We start from the raw sequence: 26140 nt of genomic DNA on the forward strand, positions 1-26140 counted from the left end.
AAATGCCTTGGGACATGGAATCGGGGCGATTTTGGTATCACCAGAGGGAGAGTATTATCCTTTCACCAGTCGGCTTAATTTTGATTGTACAAACAATATGGCCGAGTATGAAGCTTGTGTTCTGGGTCTTAGAGCTGCCGTTGATTGCAAAGTAAAAATGCTTAAAGTATATGGAGATTCAGCTTTGGTAATATACCAACTCAGGGGAGAATAGGAGACAAAAGATCCTAAGCTTGTAGAATACCGTAAGTTAGTTATGGAACTTGTTGAAGAATTTGAAGAAGTAACTTTCAATTACCTCCCCAGAGAAGAGAATCAAATGGAAGATGCCTTAGCCACACTGGCAGCAGCATTTAAGATGAGCGAGCATTCAAATATGATGCCCATTGAAATGAAAGCTTATGAGTATCCAGCCCATTGTTTTAATATTGAAGAGGAAGAAGATGGAAACCCTTGGTATTATGATATCTTGCAATATATAAGGTATCAGAGTTATCCAGAACAGGCTACTAAGAATGATAAGAGAACCATTAGAAGAATGGCATCAGGGTATGTGCTTGATGGTGAGACCATATACAAGAAAAGTCTGGATCAGGTCTTGTTAAGATGTGTGGACGCGAAAGAAGCCAAATTGATTCTTGAAGAAGTGCATGAGGGAATATATGGTACCCATGCTAATGGGCATGCTATGGCTAGGCAGATTATGAGATTTGGGTATTATTGGTCAACTATGGAAACAGACTGTATCAATTATGCCCGAAAATGTCACAAGTGTCAGATTTATGGAGATAGAATACATACTCCTCCTCATCCGTTGCATGTAATGACAGCTCCGTGGCCATTCTCAATGTGGGCATGGATGTTATTGGACAAATTTCGCCCAAAGCTTCAAATGGTCATCGCTTCATTCTGGTAGCCATAGATTATTTCACCAAGTGGGTAGAAGCAGCTTCTTACGCAAATGTTACCCAGTCTACAATATGCAAATTCTTAAAGAAGGATATCATTTGTAGATATGGTTTACCAGAGAGGATTATCTCCGATAATGCGTTGAATTTAAATAATAAGATGATGGACTAGGTCTGTAAACAGTTCAAAATAAAGCATCATAATTCCACCACTTATCGCCGGAAGATGAATGAGGCAGTAGAGGCGGCCAATAAGAACATCAAAAGGCTCATAGAGAAAATGACTGAGACCTATAAGGATTGGCATGAGAAGTTACCCTTTGCTCTGTTTGCTTATCAAACTTCAGTACGGACTTCAACTGGGGCAACTCCGTTTTCTTTGGTTTATGGGATGAAAGCTGTCTTACATATTGAGGTGGAAATTCCCTCACTTCGGATTTTGTCAGAGGTAAAGCTTGATGAGGCAGAATGGGTCCAAGCTAGGTATGACCAGTTGAATTTGATTGAAGAAAAGAGATTGAAAGCTATTTGTCATGGTCAGATGTACCAAAAACGTATGATACGGGCACATGGTAAGAAAGTTCACCTTCGAGAATTCCATGAGGGAGATTTGGTGTCTTAAAAGGATTTTGCTATTCAGAAGGATTTCAGAGGGAAAATGGATGCCCAATTGGGAAGGACCTTATGTTGTCAAGAAGGCATTTTCTGGGGGAGCTCTAGTCCTAACTGAAATGGACGGATCAAAATTACCATATCCAGTGAATTCCGACGCTGTTAAGAGATATTTTGCTTGAAGAAGAAATAAAAGAGAAAAAATGAGAAAAAAGAAAAATAATGGAAAAAACGAAAAGAAAAAAAAAAAAAAGAAGAAAAATGGAAAAGAAAAAATGAAAAATGAAAAAGAGAAAAATTAAAAAAAATAAAAGGAGGGTTCAAGATGAAAATCCGAAAAGGGTGTCTTGGAACCAAAGGAGGTCTCAAGTTGAAAACCCGCAAAGGGCGACTTGAGTTGAATTTGAAATTCAGAATTCGTGCATGGTGGAAGGTTCTGAATTAATTTTGGAAGTGGAAAGAGCTCCTGATATGGATAGTAACAATGACAGTTGGTGATCAGGGATGAGACTAAAGATTAATGAGTCTCGATTGAAATAACCAAGAGAAATTGAATGCACATAAGATTCAATACTGGTTTAGGGCATCTAATGATAGAGATTTGGGAGTTTAGAAGTAGCTTCATACTCTTAAGCATCATAATTTTGAAGATCTTTTTGACAGAAGCTACGCTCGAGACATTCTAACGGCGTGCCAGTTCAAAAGCATTTGCATTATTGATATTTGAAGATGCCTACTCTTTTGTTCTCTTACTGTTTCCAGTTAAAAGTTTGCCATTTAGTTGCCTAAAATTCTCTGTATTTATATAAATAAAGAGATGTCTTTTCTTGATAATTTCCCTTTTGCAAACATCTTATTTTGAAAGGTTAAAACATATAGCTTAACTTGAAGTACATGAGATCATTTGTATTATTGTGCAAAAGATTTTGGAAAATGCAGGTATTCTGAAGTTGACAATGGTTTAAACATGTAAGCTTGTGTGGCCATGGGAAACTAAAATCCTCAAATTCAAAGAAAATCTCAGCCATTAAAAGATGACCCAAGGAGGTTATCATTGATCAAGAAGTTGGTCATGGGTACTGACGGGTTTCAAGAAAGAAATAAGTCAAGGTATTGTTAAGCCGAGAGATATGGAATTGAGATTGTTAACTGTGGTGAACTGGTTAAATGTTCTGTGCCCAATATGAAACCGAGTTCCATCGAGATCAAAAGGAGATAGAGTTCCTTCAAAGAAGAAAACGCATTGAATTGCATAATTGCATACATTTTAGGCATGAGTAGGATCATGGCATTCATAATCGCATGATGACTTAAATATCTACAGGTTTCCCAGGGATAGTTGAAGATATGAAAGCATCGAGATGAAGATAACTGGTCTTGAGATTTTGAAAAGAATGATGTTTATACGAAAATTGAGTCAAAGCAGATTCAAATATCCAATGGCTCCAGACAAGTTTTCACGATGGAGATGGATTTTCAAAAATTTTCTCAACTTCTAAATTTTTTAGTATAATATTTTTCAAATATACATTCATGATGAATAATGTTTGATTTTCAGGTTTGACCTTTGAAGCAAATCATCTATAAGCCTTCACGAAAGAGTAGTGAAGCAAATTCGTTTATTGAAGATTGAGTCCTATACTCTCTGAAGGAATAGGGAGCGGACAAGTTCGTTGAAGATTGAGTCATATACTCTCTGAAGGAATAGGGAGCGGACAAGTTCGTTGAAGATTGAGTCCTATACTCTCTGAAGGAATAGGGAGCGGACAAGTTCGTTGAAGATTGAGTCCTATACTCTCTGAAGGAATAGGGAGCAGACAAGTTTGTTGAAGATTGTTCGAGTTCTATACTCTCTGAAGGAATAGAGAGCGGACCCATTTCATGAAGATTGTTTGAGTTCTATACTCTCTGAAGGAATAGAGAGCGGACACGTTTGTTAAAGATTGTTCGAGTTCTATACTCTCTGAAGGAATAGAGAGCGGACCCGTTTTATGAAGATTGTTCGAGTTCTATACTCCCTGAATGAATAGGGAGCAGACACGTTTGCTGAAGATTGTTCGAGTCTTATACTCCCTGAACGAATAGGGAGCAGACTCGTCATTCGAAGATTTTTCAAGTCTTGCTTATCCTGAAGTAGCAGAGAAGCGGATTAATCTTTTGAAGTTCTAATGGTCGGACAAACTTGATCATCTATTGATCTTTGATCTATTCTCGTTGCACGACAATGAGCAAAGAGGGGCAGCTGTAGATGCTCGTTTTGTCCGAGCTTATAGCAGATTAGACAATTCGAATCGAGCCCAACATGATATTTAACCCAACCCGTGCTCAGTTGGATTAGGCCACTAAGACAGGAAGTTTTGAGCAGGAAAAGAGAGGGAACGGTTTGTAGAGAGTGGGGGGTATTTTGAGTTATCAAAAAACTGTAAATGGAGGAGATGGTCAGTTTTTTAAGGGAATAACCACTCATCAACTTGGGGTCTAACGGCGTGCCAGTTCAAAAGCATTTGCATTATTGATATTTGAAGATGCCTACTCTTTTGTTCTTTTACTGTTTCCAGTTAAAGGTTTGCCATTTAGTTGCCTAAAATTCTCTGTATTTATATAAATAAAGAGATGTCTTTTCTTGATAATTTCCCTTTTGCAAACATCTTATTTTGAAAGGTTAAAACATATAGCTTAACTTGAAGTACATGAGATCATTTTGTATTATTGTGCAAAAGATTTTGGAAAATGCAGGTATTCTGAAGTTGACAATGGTTTAAACATGTAAGCTTGTGTGTCCATGGGAAACTAAAATCCTCAAATTCAAAGAAAATCTCAGCCATTAAAAGATGACCCAAGGAGGTTATCATTGATCAAGAAGTTGGTCATGGGTACTGACGGGTTTCAAGAAAGAAATAAGTCAAGGTACTGTTAAGCCGAGAGATATGGAATTGAGATTGTTAACTGGGGTGAACTGGTTAAATGTTCTGTGCCCAATATGAAACCGAGTTCCATCGAGATCAAAAGGAGATAGAGTTCCTTCAAAGAAGAAAACGCATTGAATTGCATAATTGCATACATTTTAGGCATGAGTAGGATCATGGCATTCATAATCGCATGATGACTTAAATATCTACAGGTTTCCCAGGGATAGTTGAAGATATGAAAGCATCGAGATGAAGATAACTGGTCTTGAGATTTTGACAAGAATGATGTTTATACGAAAATTGAGTCAAAGCAGATTCAAATATCCAATGGCTCCAGACAAGTTTTCACGATAGAGATGGATTTTCAAAAAATTTCTCAACTTCTAAATTTTTTAGTATAATATTTTTCAAATATACATTCATGATGAATAATGTTTGATTTTCAGGTTTGACCTTTGAAGCAAATCATCTATAAGCCTTCACGAAAGAGTAGTGAAGCAAATTCGTTTATTAAAGATTGAGTCCTATACTCTCTGAAGGAATAGGGAGCGGACAAGTTCGTTGAAGATTGAGTCCTATACTCTCTGAAGGAATAGGGAGCGGACAAGTTCGTTGAAGATTGAGTCCTATACTCTCTGAAGGAATAGGGAGCGGACAAGTTCGTTGAAGATTGAGTCCTATACTCTCTGAAGGAATAGGGAGCGGACAAGTTTGTTGAAGATTGTTCGAGTTCTATACTCTCTGAAGGAATAGAGAGCGGACCCATTTCATGAAGATTGTTCGAGTTCTATACTCTCTGAAGGAATAGAGAGCAGACACGTTTGATAAAGATTGTTCGAGTTCTATACTCTCTGAAGGAATAGAGAGCGGACCCGTTTTATGAAGATTGTTCGAGTTCTATACTCCCTGAATGAATAAGGAGCAGACACGTTTGCTGAAGATTGTTCGAGTCTTATACTCCCTGAACGAATAGGGAGCAGACTCGTCATTCGAAGATTTTTCAAGTCTTGCTTATCCTGAAGTAGCAGAGAAGCGGATTAATCTTTTGAAGTTCTAATGGTCGGACAAACTTGATCATCTATTGATCTTTGATCTATTCTCGTTGCACGACAATGAGCAAAGAGGGGCAGCTGTAGATGCTCGTTTTGTCCGAGCTTATAGCAGATTAGACAATTCGAATCGAGCCCAACATGATATTTAACCCAACCCGTGCTCAGTTGGATTAGGCCACTAAGACAGGCAGTTTTGAGCAGGAAAAGAGGGAACGGTTTGTAGAGAGTGGGGGGTATTTTGAGTTATCAAAAAACTGTAAATGGAGGAGATGGACAGTTTTTTAAGGGAATAACAACTCATCAACTTGGGGAATCATCACAAATTACAGGGAAAAAAGGGAGAACACACAAGAAAGAAAAGAGAAGAAAGCAACTGTAAACGAGAGAAAACGGAAAGCAGTGTGTAAAGAGAGGGGTTCTTCCTTTCATTTATCCGATTCAATAAAACAATCTTAAGCACGAAAACGAAGGGCAGCGCAAATTTTCAAATATTCACAAAGGTATTTCCTATGTCTAGTTTCTAACAAAAACCAGTAACCATTTTGTTTTGCTTTTGTTTGTTTTTTTTTCTTTTCCTGTTGAAAACCAATCTGAGATTAAAACAGAAAATAGGAAAATAAATTAGAGGAAGGAGAAGGTTTTGGGTCTTTACCGGAACTATTGAGTACGGTGGCTGGCGTAGAGAGAGTTTCGTAACTCTCTGTTTAAGAACGAATGGGCGTGAGAGAGTCTCGACTAGCAAAGGGGTTGGGCCGTTGGGGTATTGGCCATCATTAGAGGATTGGAGCAGTGGTGTTGAGAGGCAACCATCAAGGCTAGCATGGCGGCGATGATGGTTGAAGGATGAGGCACGACAACCAGTCTCCTTTTCTGGTCTGCCGTGCGTGTAAGAATGAGAGGGGGGTTGGAGAAGAAGAGTGAAGCGTGAGGTGTACACATGAATTGGGTAGTTTAGGTTGTATAAAATATGTTTGATATCATAGTTTTTGGATTAATTAATTTTTAGCCACCTAAATCTTAGGATAATTTGCTCTCCTTGTACTTTAGCCTCATATTTACACTTTAGTCTTTTTCAGGATTGCTTTCGAATTTAACCTTTTGTGTTTGTTCTGATTTCGCTATTTTTCCAGTTTTAATTTTAGTTGTAATTTTGTTAGATTATTTATGTTAAAATCCCTTATATTTATGTGTGTTTTTATTTAAGTCCCGTGTTTAATTTTCAATTTGTATGTTTAATTTTATATATATTTAAATTTAGTCATTATTTTAACATGTATATATATACACTTTTTAAAATTTATAGTTTAGCATGTTATGATTTTGTTTTTGTATTTAGGTCACATATGTACATTGTATGTTAATATGCATGGTTTATAATTCTTAATTAAAATATATGTATATAATTTTTTGTATGTCACATTGTATGTTTTTTTTTTAATTGATTTTAGCATGATATTTTTTCCAAAATTTGCATGATAGCCTTATTTGCATAACTCGGCGTATTCATAATTGGATTAAGGGTAATATATTTTTAATTTAAAATTATTTTAAGTGGGCAGTCATAACTGATTTGAGGTCCGCTTTTAATGATTTTAAAATAAAAATGTATCCCGAAAGTGAAACCAAAAAATTGATTCGTCACCTAAAATTTGGGAACGAGAGAAAAAGAAATGTTCGTTTATTTAAATATATCGAGAAAAGGTTGTTATATCTTTAAGATCTGGTCTCGATATTTGTAAATAATCGAACATTCTTTATCTTTCTAAAACGACTCGGTAATTTTAATTTAATTTATTTGAGTGCTTTTGAATGTTTTTAAATTTACATCATTATTTTATGAGATCAAAAATTAAATTAAATTTGAATTTGTAAAGTTCATTGCAAAGACGTTAATTAATCGGCTAGGTACCGATTTAGGGCGTTGTGGGGGTGCTAATCCTTCCCCGCACGTAACCGACTCCCGAACTTGGATTTTGGTAACGCAGACCTAAATTTGTTGTTTTAATTAAAGTTAATTTTTATTTAAAATGACAAAGCATTTTTGGGTGCCCAATCACACCCTAATCAAATATTGGTGGCGACTCTTCGAACCGTATTTTTCGATCGTAAAGGAAATTCAAATTTTTTCGAAACGAGAGGTCTTTTAAATCGCATATGTTTTTAAAATGAAAAGAGACAATTAAAAATTAATGTGGTTTTCAAAATCTCACCTTTTTTCACCTTTTAAGAAAAAAATCGTTTCGACATAAGCTATAATTATTTTGTATAAGTGGCATATAATAATTTCTTAGCTTGATCCTTGTGGTTAAAGATTTTCCAACAGATGATCAAATATAATGAAATCCCAAACAGCGCATTCACCTCTCTCTCTCTTTCGCTCACATGCACTCTCGTTTGGTTTTTGTTCTTCAATTTTCCGCCATATAAAATTGTAAACCCAAGCAGTGCTCTGTCTTTCAACTTTTTATTTACAAAGAAAAAATTGAGGAAGAATTGTTGGAACGCAACATTGATCGTGTTTATTTCTTAGTCTCTCCCCTCACTTGCAAGAATGTATTTATTTTCTCTTTTGGGCTATCCAAAATTAAGTTTTTCCTCTTTCACACTTTCCCATTTTCAGCTCGCATTGTGTGTTTTTTGTTGAAATTTTTATGTTTCTGGAATTGCATGTCAATGATCTGGATATTCAGTGTTAGTTTTAAACCAAAACCATCTATTTTTCTTTCTTTCTTCTTAATCAAAACTTTTAGTACTCATTATGAAAGATATCCAGTCCTTTAGAATAGAAGTGAAAGAGGGTCATAGGCTAAATATTTTTGATCTTCTTGTTTGGTTTTTCTTTAAATCAGGGAATTGGTTAAGTGTCGATATAGTGAAATCGTCAGGCTCAATCCGAGATACTGCTGGTACTAGTTTACTGGGAATTGTATTAATCCGACTTATGGTTTTCAGCGTCCTGTGATCTCGTATTCTTTTTAATAAGTGCATGTTGATTATAGGAATGATATATCGTGGACGAATTGGATTTTTTTACATGTTTTGGAAATTTTATAGTTGAATTGTATTGAATTATAGCTTTAGAAGACAATTATGCATGGACGTAACTCGAAAGGCATCATGACAGGATACTATATTTGGAGCAGCTACTTGACCCTGTCATGATGCCTTTCGAGTTGCGAAAGAGACTGAGAGGTGAATGTACTGTTTGTGATTTAATTATATTTGATCATCTATTGGAAAATCTTTAACCACAAAGATTAAACGAATAAATTATTATATGTCATCTATACAAAATAATTCCAACTTTGTTGGTGACTTTCAGCAATGATACTTAGTTCATCTTAGTAGTATTTGCCAACTCTGCATTTCTAACCCCATTTTTTTCTCTTAAGCATTTCATCGAACATATATGCTTCACATGAGATGACATGTATCTAACATTACACTTTGAATCGTTGATGGTCTTGATAGTCCCTTGGTCGAGTCTTCTCTCAATAGACCCTTATTCAAGTAACACCTCCGCATAATTCAAAGTTAGATTAGAATTTCCTATGTATCCCGATTGAAAAGTTACGCTGAAAATGAGAAGAGAGAAGCAAAAAAGAAAATTCGAGATCGAAAAAGAATTTGGAGTTTAGAATGAAATTGAGGACTGTGTTATAAGTTTTAAAAGTTGGGAGACCTAAATGCAAGCGCATGAAAAGTTCAGTTACCATATTGCAAACGTACTAACAACAGTATAACGACGGAAACCATATTACAAACGGACTAAATTTTAAAGGATTGTATTACAAGTTTTAAAAATTGAAGGACCTAAACGAAAGCTTTAGAAAAATTCAATGACCATTACTATACTTTACCCTAATAATAATCCACAACTTTTAATAATCAAAGAACTCAACAAAGAAAAATTTTATAGTCGAATGATCATTTTGTAACTTTTAATAATCTAGGGACTTAATAAAACAATACCCTATAACCAAGGGACCATTTGGGTTCTTTACCTTACAAATTTCTATAACCAGTAACCTACTTACAAAACTGAATTAACCAAGAGCATAATCTAGCCATAAAAAATAATAAACAAATTCTTTCCTTCATTTCTCAGATTTTCCTTATTGTTGTCTAAAAATAGTTCATCTCCTATCTTTACTCAGCTTTTTCAGTTCCTATTATACCGAGAATTATACATTGTAGGCACCGTAAATGTGAAATTACAAAAAAATACTATAAACCAAAGATCTCATCGGTAATGATGCATCAAGAAACTGGTAAACATTAACTACCATTTCGAGTAGATTCGAGCACGGTAAGGTAATACGGATACCCTTGGCAGGATCCGGACGACTTGCTCGCTTCTCCTTGATTTACGTGGTCTTTGGCGGGTGTAAGACTCCAGTTCAATACGTAGTTCGACAAGTCGTATATCCCTGGAGCGAAAGCACAAATCTTAAGGGGAACTTCGGCGGTCGACCTAGGTTGAAGTGTGAGTTTAGTGGAGCTCGACCCTGACCAAATGAACTGGGGGACGCTTTCGATGGACAATGACTTGGAAGAATGTGTTGCAAGGGCATCGTTAGTGGTGATCTTTGTATCACCGACAATGGGGATATCCGACCATCCTGCTTGGTTTGCTGGAGGCTGAGATGTGGCGGCTTCGTTGATGGGTTGGCTGTTACTACTGGGAGAATCGAATGTGTTGATATGGACAGATGCAACTGAACCGGAGGAGTTGGTTATAGTCATTTTCAAATTTACTTCGCATTGAGGAGCCGAGAAGTTATGTTGAATGGTCCGACGCCCGTCGACTATCCATGATATTGGAGTCATGCTAGAAAGACTAACAGAAGGAAGGAAATAGAAAGCAAACATCAGAAATAAGTGGCACCTACCAATTCATGGTTAAAAATTATTGCAGTTAACCGGGACTTACCTGCAATCACAAACATGATGTGAGAAGACGAGCGGTGTATTAGGAGCAGCGGAATCGATAGTACCCTCTGGCAGTTGAGTGATGAAAACGAAATCAACTTTAGATTCATACCCCTGGTGCAAGAAAAATAATCAATGCGATCTACTTATAACAAAGAAAGGCAACATCGTCATTGAAAATATATGCTCGAGAGTCGGGAATAAAGTGATGGTATATATATGATGCATGATAATCAACATATGGATAGACACTCCAGTTGATTGTTATTCGAACGAATGGCATAAAGGCAAGAAGGCTACAAAACCTGAGATGACATTCCCTGGCATGATCTTTCACATTCATGGAAATCAGCCAAAGGCGAACTCGATACATCAAAGGGGGCTTCATAGTTATCCTGAGGGCCCAATCTTACATCACTTTGAATATGGGAAAGAGGTGTACAATCTTCAGAAGTTGCTGACCTCCTGCGATCCTGAGGAAAATTAGAGAGTAATCTTAAGTCAACCAGTTGAAAAGCTGAAAGAAACAAACAAGTGTTACTTGGATTTGAAGAATTCAAGATAACAAACGTACCTTTACCAAGCTAATATGTGGACTATAGCATGCATACTTACACTAAAAGGTGATAAGGTCGATAGACGAATATAAGGTAGATTCGCAACTTATGCAAAATCTATAAATGTGAAAGGATCATGTTACTCTAGTCTTGACAATGACCAAGCCCCAGATTTAACCCTTTCCCGATCATTTTACAGATTGTTCAGTCTTTTATCAATGAGCATTGAAGTTAAGTTCAAAGAAATACAATCATGATCTATAGTTATTGTCCCGTCCCATGAAACCAACAGGAAGGCATTTGATCAAACACCCTCCAGCCATAGCCCGACAAAACAGTCACCTAATGCTATTGCTAGCTATGAACATGTAATATCCCGATCATTATAAAACTTCGATGAACAAATTTAAAGGAAAACTAGTGCATAAATTTTTTTATACCATATGAATAATCCAAGGTGCAAGTTATTGTATAGCTGTACCAACCTTAAGCATGAAGAAACATGAGAATGATTGACCAGCAAATAAAGATTGAGAAGGTAAGATGCTATCAACAGGTTGAAGCAATGAGATCTCCCACTGCTGCCCAACAGATGACAACTGATGAACCTGGAAGCATTCAGAACTGGTCTTGTTGACAACATCCATGCGCACGAGGAACTCTTGTGATCTTGCTGGGCGAGCACTAAGTTCAAATGATACATACATTGATGGTAAAACCTAGAAGAGACGAAGAGAAAAAAAATAGAATGGCTAGGTGGCTTTATACATCATGATCTTGATTGTTCTCTATTGAACAAAATTCAAACGGATATTTTCTAGAAATTAGCCACAGCATATTGCTGCCCCAATAATTTTCTTTTTCCATAAATAGATTAAAATGTTCTCTGTGTGCTACCATAAATAGATTAACATGTTGATTGCGATGAGAAAGGAGTTATGTTGGGATCGTTCTCTGAAGGTATTGGATCCGGACCTCCTATTATGGCAGAGTTGATGGCGATAAAAAGAGGCTTGAATTTGTTTCTGGATTTGGGGTTGTCGGCAAATAAAAGGCTTATTTTGGAATCAGATAGTGTTGTGGCAGTCGACTAGATAAAAAATCCATTAAGTTCCACCCCGATGTTCCTATCCTTAGTAAAAGATATTGCAGAGATTGTGGTACATAAAGGTGTCATTGTGCGTCATGTGGTGAGAGCAGTTAATTGGGAAGCGGATAAATTCGCTAAACTAGGGATTGGTTAAGTGGAGGGGATCTAATTTTGTTGCTGTCCTGCTTCTAGGGAATTTTTGATAGCTTAGGTTTATGTTTGAGTTTGTTCCAGGCTGAGTTTTATTAGAAGGTTGTTTTTTGTAGGGTAATTATTATGCTTAATTGTAGTGCATCTTTACGCAGTGTTGCGGGCGGTAAAGGATTTTGCCGGTCTTGTAATCTTATTGTACTTGGTTATTATGCAATAAAATTTATAAGGCACTCTTTTCCTCCTTCCAATGTTCGTTAAGTCCTTGTTGCTTGACGGATATGAAGGGGGTTTTAATGAGGCCTTCCTTATTATAAAAAAACATGTTGATTGTACCTTTTCCCTTGTTACTTTACAGGTTGATTTCTTAAGACGAAGCTAAACAACGATTAATCAAGAAACAATCCATATTGTAAGCTATCACTGGTAATAATATAGCAAGAGAAAGGGAAAAGAATCATACTATGAACCCTCAGCCCCCTCAGCCTTGTCCTACTCAAGAACTTACCTGCAAATTATAATGCATGCGTAGAGTGCGATATTTCATGATGCTTGATACACCTTCCATTTCGTAATATATTGTAATGTACAGAGGAATATTTCCGGGAACAGAAGCATGAAACCAAAGTGGCCATGATAATGATGTTTCATCCTGCACTGATATATCCTGAAGCATAGATAAATGTAAAATATATGAATGACAAGGTACTACAGATTGGATATAAATTGTCATCAAAGCATGCACTGAAACGTTACCTCAGGAAAGTGAAATACATTCTGCGACATTTTATTATCATTAGTATGCCCACTGGTTTTCTCAACTTTCATCTTTTTTAAGCAAGCAGGAAAGTCTACATTCAACTCCCTTTGATCCCCAGCATATAGAAATCTGGGATTGCTGATCTTCATCTTTAGGTTCTGTCAGAACATTATTATAACCCCCATTATAAAATAAACAACAATTAAAACAATCCATGCTATATAAAAGGACACACTACACAAGCCTGAAGGCGCATATATGAGGGAACTGCAGCAAGTAATCCCTGCCAAACTCAGGCATCACTTGAGGCTAGACCAAGGAGCAGTCTAGACTAGCTAGCTTTAATTACTTGGCAAAAATAAAACCCACACAAATACAGGATAAAGATGCATATTGAAATTTTTTTAGAATGCGGACAGAGTTGGTTGACACCAAGTCAACAGCAATATAGAAAGATTCTAACACCAAAATGAGTAAAGAAAAGTGCACCTTGATAGGAAACTTTGATTGGTTACTTAGTTCAAACACAAGAAGCCGCAAGTCTCCCGCATAGGTTTTTTCTTCTGGTAAAGAATGAATAAAACCCTCGAGTCACGGTGTACTCTAGACATTCATAAAAAGTCGGTGCAAGTTAGATGCAGTTCTACAAGGGAGAGCACAATAAAAACAGGTTCAGAGGAAACATGTGCACCTTAATCACTAGAAACTTCAAATCATTGCTTGGAAAATGCTTAGCTTTCCTTCTTCCCTTGACAACTCTTCTGTTTGCATGGCTAGACTCAAAATTACATAAACCTACTACTGAACTCGACAATTTCCATCTCACACCAACTATTTTCAGAATGCCTTCTATTCTTGGAGTAACAGTTGGTTGCACCTGAAATAAGATATAGTAAATGTTCAGAAAATTATAGTAACTTATGAGAAAAGTATTTTTTTTTTTTTGATAAGAATGACAGGCCTCCTTAAAAACCTCCTTCTTGATCAAAGAAGGAGGAAAAGAGTGCCTTAGAAACTTTATTACTCCTCCGAAATTACATAAGATTTAACGTAGACACCGTACTGAAAAAACACAACAGACTAAGATACTCAACATAACCGAAAACCTAAACTCAAACGATAAAACGCACTGGAAACGACTAAACATCAACCAATTCCCATCTTTGCTAAACTATCAGCCTCCCCATTACACACCCTTGGAATCAGTCTAATAGAGTGCACCCTGTCCGTGATAAAAGATGAAATCTCTTTAACTAATGGGAGGATAAAAACTGGGGCCATTGCTGGTGTATGGACCCATTCCACAGCCGACTTACAGTCACTTTCCACAATCAACCTTCCAACCTTAACCCAACAAGAAGACATATAGATTTCAATGCCTCTCTTAATAGCCTTTAACTCAGCAACCGGCGGGGGACCCTGACCTACATTTTCTGAAAAAGTCAGAAGGGAGTTGCTATTCCAATCTCTCAAAATACCTCCTATACCTCCATTTGAGCCATCAAGTCAACAGCTCCATCGACATTCATCTTCAAAAAATCCATAGGGGGTGGAATCCAGCGAAACCTGAAAATTGTAAATGTTGAGAGCTTTAATACCATCTGCAAGAGATGGATCACCAATCAGCACATCCTCCTGAATAGGACACTTAGGATACTTGGCTAGAAACCATTTAGATAACCTGAATCTAGCAATAAAAAAACAGAGACATCCTATCCAAGGGGGAACCATCGAACACCATTGCATTCCTAGCTTTCCATATCGACCAAAATACTACTCCCGGGATAAATTTCCAAATCAACGATTTCCCCCTAAGCTCACCCCAAGAACATAGCAAAGAAGGTGGATCCTTTGGAAGGACTAAGGCTATTTCCCAATAGCTTGCTATCTTGTTCCAAAGTTCCCAAACAACATCACATGAAATAAATAAATGCTGAACTGATTCCACCTGTTTTTTACAAAACGGACATAAAATTTCATCCCCTAGCTGCAAACCTCTTTTCACCAACTCCTCTCTCACCGCCACTTTCTGATGAGCTAGCTGCCACAGGAAGACTTCAACACGAGGAGGAGATAAACCCTGCCACACCCCTTTTACCCATAAATCTGACTCCCCAGACACCTTGCCGAGTTCCTTTCTACAAGATTTCACTGAAAACAGTCCATCCCCACTTGCAGACCAAGACAGAAAGTCTTCAACTGAATCAGTCAGTTTAAAGTCCTTCAGTTTTGTCATTAAATCCAGCCACTGATCCAACTCCCAGTCACACAAATTCCTTCTGGTATCGATGTTCCACACCCAACCGTTCGAATCTGAACTTCCAAACTCAGCGACCATACCCCATTTATTTGTTGACAACGCATACATTCTAGGGAAAAGATATTTTAAAGGAGACTCATCAGCCCATGAATCCGTCCAAAATGCAATAGACTTTCCATTTCCCAGTTTCAACTTGGAGTTAGATCTGATACGTTCACCCTCCGAGTCGTTCTTCAAGAAATTGTTGGCAATCCCTCTCCAATCCAAGAAGATTTGGGCGAAAAAACCTTACAAATAGACATGGAATTACTACTTACCTTGTGCCTGCAACATAACACACTTTTCCACAAAGTATTTTTTTCATTGGCGAACTTCCACACCCATTTTCCCAAAAGAGCCCGATTAGATATGTTCACATCAAGAACACCAAGGCCACCACAATTTAGAGGCGTGCAGACTGATTTCCAATTAACCCAGTGTATCTTCCTTTTGTCCTCATTATCCCCCCATAGGAAACTGGCCATTAAAGAATTAAGCTTCTTACCAATTTTACAAGGCATTCTAAAAAGAGATAAGAAGAATATTGGTAGGGATGTTAACACCGACTTTAATAAAACTGTCCTGCCCGCCAATGAGAGACAATTAGCTTTCCAGCCGGCTAGTTTGGAACTAAAATTCTTGAAAACTGGATCCCATAAGGCTTCTGAGTTTTCTTAGCACCTAGAGGAAGTCCCAAGTAATCTGTTGGAAGAGAATCAATAGAACAGCCCACCGAAGATGCCCATTCTGATAAAACTTCCTCTTCCACATTAATACCAAATAGCTTACTCTTAGCTAGATTAAGATGCAACCCTGTCATAACACTAAAAATCCTCAATACTCTCTTGACATTTTTAATCTGGGAGAGAGATGCTTGACAGAAGATGATCAAGTCATCTGCAAATTGTAGATGTGTCAATCGAACAGAATTTTCAGATTCCCCAATAACAAAGCCTTGAAACAGACCCCTGTCCACTGCTTTAGATATCATCAAATTAAGCAACTCACCTACAATGTTAAACAGTAGCGGAGATAAACTGCACCCTTGCCTAAGTCCTTTGGCCATGTGGAACTCTTCCGATGGAGACCCGTTTACGAGAACTGAGATTGAAGCTGTTGAAATACACTGAGATATCCACGACAACCAATCAGGAGATATACTCTTCCTCATAATTTCACTTTCCTACACAATTCTATAAGAGTCCATAAAACCAATTAAGCTTTCAGAAATCTTCACAAATATAATTAATATAGATGTCAATTCATGCCAACACTGTCATCTATAAATTATTTGAGTATTCAAGTAAAATACTCACCAAGGTTGTTTCACCCCCTTCTAACGAGAAGTCAACCTCAGATAAAATCAAAGACGAATCAATATCCCTGCATTCATCATGCAAACACCTACATCAGCATCTGTATACAGCAATGAAGTATTGGAACCTCCCAAGAGGAAGAATATTATAAACAAATCAATGCATGTATGCATATATATACATACACCTATATATAGGAACAAGGTAACACATACCCAGTGGAGGTTGATGTTTTGCTTTCATTATTCTGGAGCTCAATGTTTGAACTATTAGCATCTGCGTCGTAATTGATGCAACAAAAACAATTTTAATCAATATAGAGTTGAAAGGATCAGGGCCTAAAAGAAAAGGTTAGCAGACTTTGAAAACTTGCCTTCTTCGGAATTTGCAGAGAGCTCACACATCAAAGAAACACTTGAGACAGAAATAGGGATTTGCAGAGGGTTTTTAAATTCAATATCCACTTTTATTGCTTCTGCAAACAGATGAATATATCCACAAAAAAGCCCATCAATGAAATGACTATCATATATTACTATAGGTAAAAGTTTGGGATTCCAATTTAATGGTTCAATCTAAAATTTCATCACAGGAATGCAAAATCTTCAACAATATGGTAGGAAAGGATCACTACAGGCAAATCTAAATTGAACTATAAAATCCCTGAAATTTCTATTTCACAGCCAGTAGCATTATTGCCAAGACAAAAAATACAAGCTCATGTAGCATATATTAATCAATTTCATGCATTAAGTATAAATCCTTGAAAATTCTCATTCACTAAGAATTTAAGTTCATGTAGCATACATGAATATATTTCATGCATTCTACTCTAAACTCTAATAGTTTTATCCAAAGATTGAAAAGACAGCTGAAGAAAAGGATTTTATAATTCAAAGAATACATTGGTGAATAGAATTTGCATAAAGCAATAGAACCTTGAACACAAAATTAGCAGTAAAGGATTCTACGCCTATCTTGTTCTAGTTTGGGCCTATCGAGTTAGTTAGGAAACGATAAACTATGAAGCTGACCTCACTGTCAAATATTTGTAATATGCTTTGTTGCTAAAAAATAGTAAACTAGAACCAGCCGCCAGCCAAAAACCTTCTAAGTATTTGTTCCGACAGAATTCTAATTTCTAAGTTAAGAAGACAATTATTAACATTAATTGTAATAAGACCTTCATACCTCCTGCCACACAAATATTTGATTCTTTATACTTCCGTGGTATAACCTTTGATTGTAAGTCCAGCCAGTTGAACCTGGAAGTAGAGAATGATGGGATTATGTCCTCCTCCAGTGAACGCCAAACACTTTCTCTGACACTAGCCTGGGAAAGAATGAAACACCCATGAGTCTATGGCATCATCCATAAATAATCTTACTTTTGAAACAAAATAGATAAGTATATAGATGAAGTACAGAGAGCATATTTTGTTTATGTTTACAAATTTATTTCAGTAATTCCATGCAAAAAATCACAATAAAAGTAAACCAACTAGCAAGCCTTAAGCCAATATGTTTAGGGTTGGTTACAAGTTTCAAGACAATGAAACATCTCTTTCAGATACTTGAATGCCCTCCAAACATTCTTATCCACAAGAACGATTTCACTTACAGCTTCAGCAGAGGCATTAGTTCTATGATCTTCAAATATGACTTTAAGGGTGGAAATGTTGATAACAGGCAACTGAAGTTTCACTACTTCAAATGTCTTCCCAGTTTCCTGTATCACACATTAAAGAAAAAAGCAATTAAACAACCCTGTTAAACTATAACTTAACAAACTAATAAGACAAGCCCACTTTTCAAACATAGGGTAGATTTTCTATGATCTAAGAAGCTCCGATATCATTTTTTCAGATTCCTCATTCAACGAAGCACAAAGGAAATCAAATTAACATCTGATCCACCTGGACAATCTGAAGAAAATCTCTCAGAAACAGCTCCTGCTTTGCCTTCAACTGATGAGTGCTGGCCAAGACTTCCAGCATATGAGCGACAGCAACGTCATACATGCCAAGTAATGCATACCACCTATATCAAGTGCGCTTTATTAAAAAACTCCACAATAAAACTCTGCAACAACTGCATTCATATAGGATCAAGCTGCACCATATATGAAGCTTACTGTCCAGTGTGGAAATGAACATGATCTTTAATAAGACTCCAAGAGGTTTCCTTGTAAACAGGAATAACACTTCTATATGCACGAATCGCATGTTTAATCTGAAGAAGACATTGTAAAATATTAGAAGAGGGAAGATTTGATATATTCCCGCAATACTCAAGGGTTTTGGATACCTGATCACATTTTTTGTAATGATCACCAGAGAGAACAAGATGAAACCCATATTTATGCAACATTGGTGGTTTTGATAACAAGTAGCAAAAAGATGCTTGCTCAAGCAACACAGCCGAATGTAAAGGATCCTAAGGGGAGAAAACAAAAAAGGCTGAGTGGCAGATAATATGCACTTTCCCAAAGTAATTCCTAGGGAATAGAACATTACCTCACCACAAATGCGGAAATAAACAGTGGCTGCTTCTTTAATCTGGTCTCTTGTCTTCAGCATCTCTACCCACCAAAGGCCACATCTGGTAGCATTTTGTCGACCAGCAGATCCAAGTTTCTGCAATAATTGAATAAATAAAGGAAAAAGAAAAATCAATGTGTGGAATTAACACTCAGTTGGTGTTTGCTACAGAAAAAAGTTTAACTTGGAATCTGCCAACATTAACTGTCACCAAACTGATCCGAATCACTTAAGCAAACCAATATAAGACCTGGCTCAATCTAGCAAAACAAAAATCCCAAATCATCCCCAAGGCCATAAGTACTTTACATGTTAACTACTGGATCAGCATATAACGAAACAACAATGAAGGCCATTTTTCTTATACCAAGGGGATTTCTTTACTATTGAAGAACCCATTAAGTTTATCGCTGGCTTATTAAGAAAACAGTATCCATCTGACCTAGCTATTGCAAGCCACAATCACCATCCACCACAAATCACACGCAAATGACTTTACCAAAATTTCCGTCACTCTCATGATAACTTCTTCAATCCCAGCAAACACATTAAGCTTACTCATGGTTAAAACCTAACTGCTAATATAAAAGCAAGAATCAACACCAACTATAGCAAAATGGATGTTTAAGATGTTGATAATTTGAGGCAGAAATGGCTATATCAAACAGGTCATGTGAATATAAAGCAAAAAAATGATGATATCTAGAATTAGTTCACTTAAATTTAGTAGTTTCTATTTTTTTCATATACTCGTCAATTGGTCAATTTTCTTCTTGGCTTAAAAACCAAGGGTTCCATGCTATGGATTGCTTTTAAGAAAAGAAAGGTACCTGAAGGAAAGCTATAAGAAAATTAGTATAAATCATATATGATAAAATATATTCTGTTCAAAAGCCTAAAACAGTTACAAATAAAAAGGAAAGAAGCCAAGAACTATACATACTAAATAAGTATTAAATGCATTTTCCATGCAATACTCTGCATCTTTTCTTGATTGATCAAGCATGAAGTAGGTAAGTCCCATCATCTCCTGAAGAAATGAACAAGATACGATAAAGTTGCAAAATAGGTACAATAAATCCATATGACAGCCCAAATACACAGTAAAAGGTTTTCATGAGATCTATTTCAAAGAGAATAAACATGAATACATGCTATCCTTATATTTTGAAGTAGCAAACCATTCACATGAAACACAAACCAAGTAAGTGAAAAGAAAAAAAAATCAATCTAGAGAACAGAGAAAACGGTATTAAGAGTAAGCATGAGAGAGAGGGCATTTGAAATAACCTGCACACCAGCATAGCGCTTCCAGGCTTTATCAATCTTGTAATCAGTGGAAATTAGGCGATAATTTGATAGTGCAAGTTCATAGTCTCCTAGCATGAATGCATAGTCACCAAAAATTCTAATCTGAGATTCAATTGAGTTAAAGGTATACCTATGAACAGATGAAATAAAACTAAATTAGGATAAACTCAAGAAGAAACGAGAAACAGATTTGAATCTCAATGAATGAACAGCATCACTTACACAGGACCATTAGCGGTAACTACTGTATCATCTTTCCCCTTCCTCCACCAAAAGTTCTTAATTTGGTTCCTAAAACCTTTCCTTGTTGCAGAAACCTAATTTTAATATGAAAGATAACATGAGGAATATTAACATTATTTGAGAATTTCATGGGAGAAACCAATATATTGAAATTCTGATAAGAACATGAGGAACAAAGTTGGGGAGCTAAAATACCTCTTGGTTCAACACACGTATCTTTTGTTCCATGTAAGGAATGATATGTTTAGATGATAATTCTAGCAAAAAATCCTTTATCTGGTACCGAATAATGCAACCATAAGTAGAATGACAAACAAAAGTACCCGAGAATATTAGATCAAGGAGTTGGACAGTTACCTCATTCAAGTCATCAAGATCGAGGAAACCACCGAGATTTTCAGTAGGTAAAGTATCAGGTTTCTGTCACAAAAGAACATGAATTAAAGCATTATTTGTTATATACTTTAGCTGCACCTTGAACCAACATAAGATTCAGCTAACATTTTCCTATGAACAAGTAAATAACTGAAAGATAATAATCCCTCAAAGTCAAGTAATATACAAATGGAACCCAAGGGTTATCTTGACGATGGATTTGGCCATCTTGAGAAGAATTAATGCTAACTATTTGACAGTCATTTTGGCCAAATGCATTTCTCATCTCAGACAAAAGCTTAGTAGCTCTGCAATCAAAAAATAAATTAAAATAACATTCAGCTAGCTGCACTACAGATCTTATCATATATTCATTTCACCCATATGGCATCCACTTAATTAACTGAAAAATGTAGAAATATTATTGTTTAATCTATATCAGGTCTTTAGCTTCCTTTTTGTTGATTATATTATCAAAACTATCCAACAATTAAGTAGAAGTGTAGAACTTATGAGAAAATCCTGAATGGCATTAATTAAATGTAAGTTAGTCTGAAATTGGCTTCCCCAGGCTAAAAAAAGGCTCATTCTATTCCAATTTTCACATTATGTTGATCCATTTCCTACAAGCATCTTTGAGGATGTTTTCTACCCAAATCCTTTCATTTGTCTTATTCCATGTAATGTGGGTTTCTTTGTGCATGATGGGAATCTCGGTAGTCTTTTTCTATTCAAACCCATGTTCTGCTCATTCTCCGCACGGTCTCATTTCCTATCTCATAGAGATGGTAGGTAAATCTAACGCATTCAATTAGGTTGAACAGTAACATTCTTCCAAGCCATGCATGCAGCCATTGTACAAGTTTGAATAAGGAAGTGCATTGCTCTACCATCTTGAAACAGGATAATAAAAGGTTAAGCCCTATGAAGGCATGCATGTTATTCTGAAATGATAGATCAGTGTTTAACAGCATCATTGTCATGCTTATTGTTTGTACTTTATAGTTTCAATCATAGCAATTGCTTTCGTTGTTATGCAATTTTCACTCCTCGGATTTGATAGATGATAGTTATGTTTGACAGGGAGACGGGCTGTTTCTCGGTGAAATCGTGCATGCGGCTTATGTTTGATAGGTCTGAAGTTAATTTTTTATGGTCAAAATATGTGTGGCTTGGGGTTGCCCCTCCTCGGGTGGAGTCTTTCGTGTGACAGGTGGTTCACAGCAATGTGGCAGTAAAAGTTGAATTAGTTAAGCGTGGTGTAGTGGGGATTGAGGATCAATCGTGTCCCTTGTGTGGCGCTTATCCAAAATCAGTTTTTCAGCTATTTGTTTCCTGCAATGTCTCTTGGGGTATTTGGACGAGTGTGTTGAGCATATGGAATATCTCTTTTGACGTCCCCCCGAGAGTCCGCATGTTTTACTCTCGACCTGGTTTGGTTTGGTCCAGCATTCGTCCATATAAACCTTTATTCCTGGAGCAATCGTGCGGTCGATTTGGAAGCAAAGAAACGAAATTGTTTGTAATAAAGGGAATCTTGATCGAGTTCAGCTTTATTTCCTGGTTAGATTCAGAGTGGCATCATGGTTTTCTTCAAAGTTTCAAAATCATTCAGGCCTTTTTGACAGTCTAGTGGGCGATCTTTCGCTAGCAGACTCCTACCAATGTTCAAAAAGGTTTTCTTCTATTCGTGAAGGCTGGTCTCCTCCTCCGCCAAGTTTCTTTAAGGTAAACGTGGATGGTGCTATGGATAGCCATTGGCAGAAGGGTGGCATAGGTGGTTTGCTTTGGGACGAAAATGGTGTAATGTTGGATTCTTTTTCTAAGAAAGTTGGTTCTGGTCCTCCAATTTTGGCATAATTGTTGGCTATCAAGAGGGGTTTGCAGCTATTTTTGGATTCATAGTGGGCATCAGGGGTTTGTTTAAGGCAGTGGTGATTGACATTGCTAATATTGTGTCAAGTAGGGGGTGTGGTCATTAGGCATATTATGAGAGGTGCCAATTACAAGGCAGATGAGTATGCTAAATTGGAGATTGGTTAGTTGATATGTACTGGGTTGTTTTGTTGTTCGGTGGTAGGTAATGTTTGGATGCATTTTGGTCTTTTGTACTCATGTTGTATCTGGTTTTTAGTAATAAAATTTTAAGGCACTCTTTTCCTCCTTCCAATGTCCGTTGAGATACCTTTGTAGCTTAACGGTTATGAAGGGGGATTTTAACGAGGCCTATCTTTTCTATCAAAAAATCATAGCAAGATAAGAAAGTGTGGCATACTTATCTAAAGGACCGTCTTGATCATCATGCACAAGTAAGTAATGCTTCAAAATCTTTGTGTCCATTTCACCATCATTGAGAAGAGAGGGCAATTTGCTGGTGTTAAAGAGGTCTACAAATCTGTTTATAGGTTCATCATCCTTCGAGGACACAACCAAAAGGCCTACAGATCATTTTGGAAAAGAAATAATCAACAACTTTTTTTTATAAATAGAAATAATCAACTTAATCATATGCAATGTCCAGAATAAACGTTTTAATGAAACTCGTAAGTGAAAGAAACAAGATTAGTATATCTTAATCATGCAACAGGAAAAAAAGGCAAGTTCTCTGAATTTTCCAAAGCTTACATGCCACAGGATGGTCAAAAGCTTCATGATCTGAAAAATATAATGTCCGTACAAGCTCTTTGTTAAAAAACTGAAACCACGATGGTAAAATTTCAGATTCAGGCCCTGCAAAAAAAAACATTCACCATATATAAATGAAAGCAGCAAGGTGGTTTTTTAGTAAAACCAAAAAAGAAAGGGCAAGCAATGAGATCAGAAAATCTCAATTATTTAGTAAAAGTGAAAAACTAGCCACCAAGGAATCAAATCGCTAATATACTAGAAATATAAAAATCAAATGTAAACTTACTAGAGAGAAGATCATTAACTTGAGATGGTTCTGAAGATTCAAGAAAAAATTTCTCTCCCGCACGGGTAATAACCTGCTTTAGCCTCTCTTTTGCTACCTAGGAGATCAAAATTTAGTTTCAGAAAAAAACCATCAAAATCTAAAGATGAACATTATAACATGGTCGAAATGGATTGAAACTGCACGTGCACTATAGAGCTCAAATCCACCAACTTTTATTCCAACCAAACCAAAACCCATCAACTTCCTTCATCTGCCTATTTTGCAATGCACAACAAAACCCTCAAATCAACTGAATTAAAGATTGCATTATTCCAAAGCCAAAATACTTAATCAAAGCTCAACAATCAATTCCAACAGAAACAGCTCTATGTAGCTTCCAACTCAACTAGTGCCGATTGCAATTCATACCAACTTAAGTAAACTGATTAAATCATTTAGCACTACATTATTAAGCTACGAAACTGGTGATCTCAATAGAAATTACCTCAAGATTCGGTTGCCGAATATGGAAGGAGTAAAACAAGCGCAATTTGAACTTCCGCAACCTGTAGGGTTGATCACTCACCGTCCGTACAGGCACTGCCACGAAAATCAAGATAAGTAACTAGCAACAAACAAATATCACTTCAAATGTGATATACATACATACATATATAAGTATAAATTCACATTATATAATCCGTAAAAAAGAAATTTTAAAATTCTCACCGTCAATGTTTGTGAAGTCGCAGAAAGGGGAGAGCATCTGGACAAAGGATATTCCGGTCTTGAGGCAAGATTGTTCCACAAGTGGAGTGCAGAGTACCATAACCAAGGGAGTGATCTCCTCCAATAGCATTTTTCCAAGTGGAGTGTTGGCCGGATCCGCCATCACTCCCTCTCCCTCTCCTCCGATTGTCGTTGCCGGCAGTGATTTCTGGGCGAGTTGACTCGGGGACCTTGAAGAAACAATTAGATCAGTGCCGGAGAATACAGCCTTCCACTTCCGGCGGATTCTTCGATCCGATCTTTTATTGTTTTGGTGTGTCAATTAAGGTTTCGAATTTGTGACAGAGATCGAGCGAGCGAGCGAGAGCTTGAAGAAATGAATATAAACGGAGATGGGTGACAAAGGAGCAGCCTAGCCATAAATAACCCAATCCAATATTTTTCAATTGGGCCAAGAATTTCAACTGAACCAATGGACCAGGGTTTTGGACGATTCAAGCTTAGGATTTTAGAATTCAAGTAATAAAGAGAGAATAAAGTATACAAATGATCTCTGAGCATATAATATTGTTTTATTTAAGTCCTTCAACTATTAAAAGTTATAAAATGATCTTTCAAGTGTAGAATGTTATTTTTTTTAAGTTCTTTGACTGTTAAAAAGTTACAAAATAGTTATCTGACTATTCATTATGCTCCAAACTCGTCATTTTCTGTAAAAAAAAATTGACGATTGAATAAGTTGGACTTTAACATTATGACTTAGGTATGATAGTCGTTTAAGATTATGGAATCATATTTTATCATATCACATTTAGCATGCTAACGTTCAACTCATAATACCGTCATTTTTTTAACAAAAATGACAAGTTTGAAACATAATGAATCGGGTGACGATTTTGTAATTTTTAATAGTCGAAAGACTCAACAAAATAATATTTTATAATTGAAGGATTATTTTATAATTTTTAATAGTCGAGAGAATAAAATAATATCCTATAGTTATAAAAGATTTATTTTTTTATTGTAAATCGTTAGTGTAATTTTAAATATTTTCTCTTCGAATAAAACTAATTGTTTTTATTTTCATAAAAAACGCATATTTTAAGATGTTTTTATCGAGAAAGAAATAAATATAAAAAAGGATAAATGACACTAATCATCATTACACTTTACTTCCTTTTCTACTTCACTCAATGTATTTTAAATTCATTTAATTTATTCACTGAACTTAATATATTTTTTGTCACTTAGTCATTTTCTCACTATCGACATTATAAATGGATTTTTATATAAATGTAAAATGACATCATTTTCGTGATTTTTTTTATAAAACGGTGTTTTAACATCGTTAACTATTTAACGTCGGAATGACCCAAAAAATCAAATGTTTTAAGTTCAAGAAGAAAATTGAACGAATTTAAAATACAATGAGTAAAATAGGAGAGAGAGTAAAATTCAATG

At 36.3% G+C, this 26140-nt stretch overlaps 1 pseudogene; it reads right to left on the reverse strand.

Moving 5' to 3' along the window:
* Nucleotides 1-9565: 9565 nt before the first annotated feature.
* LOC120116356 lies at nucleotides 9566-25054 on the reverse strand (annotated as a pseudogene).
* Nucleotides 25055-26140: the final 1086 nt, after the last annotated feature.

The sequence above is a fragment of the Hibiscus syriacus genome, unplaced genomic scaffold (genome assembly GCF_006381635.1).
Source record: "Hibiscus syriacus cultivar Baekdansim isolate YM2019G1 unplaced genomic scaffold, ASM638163v2 tig00000913_pilon, whole genome shotgun sequence".
NCBI classification, from domain to species: Eukaryota; Viridiplantae; Streptophyta; class Magnoliopsida; order Malvales; family Malvaceae; genus Hibiscus; species Hibiscus syriacus.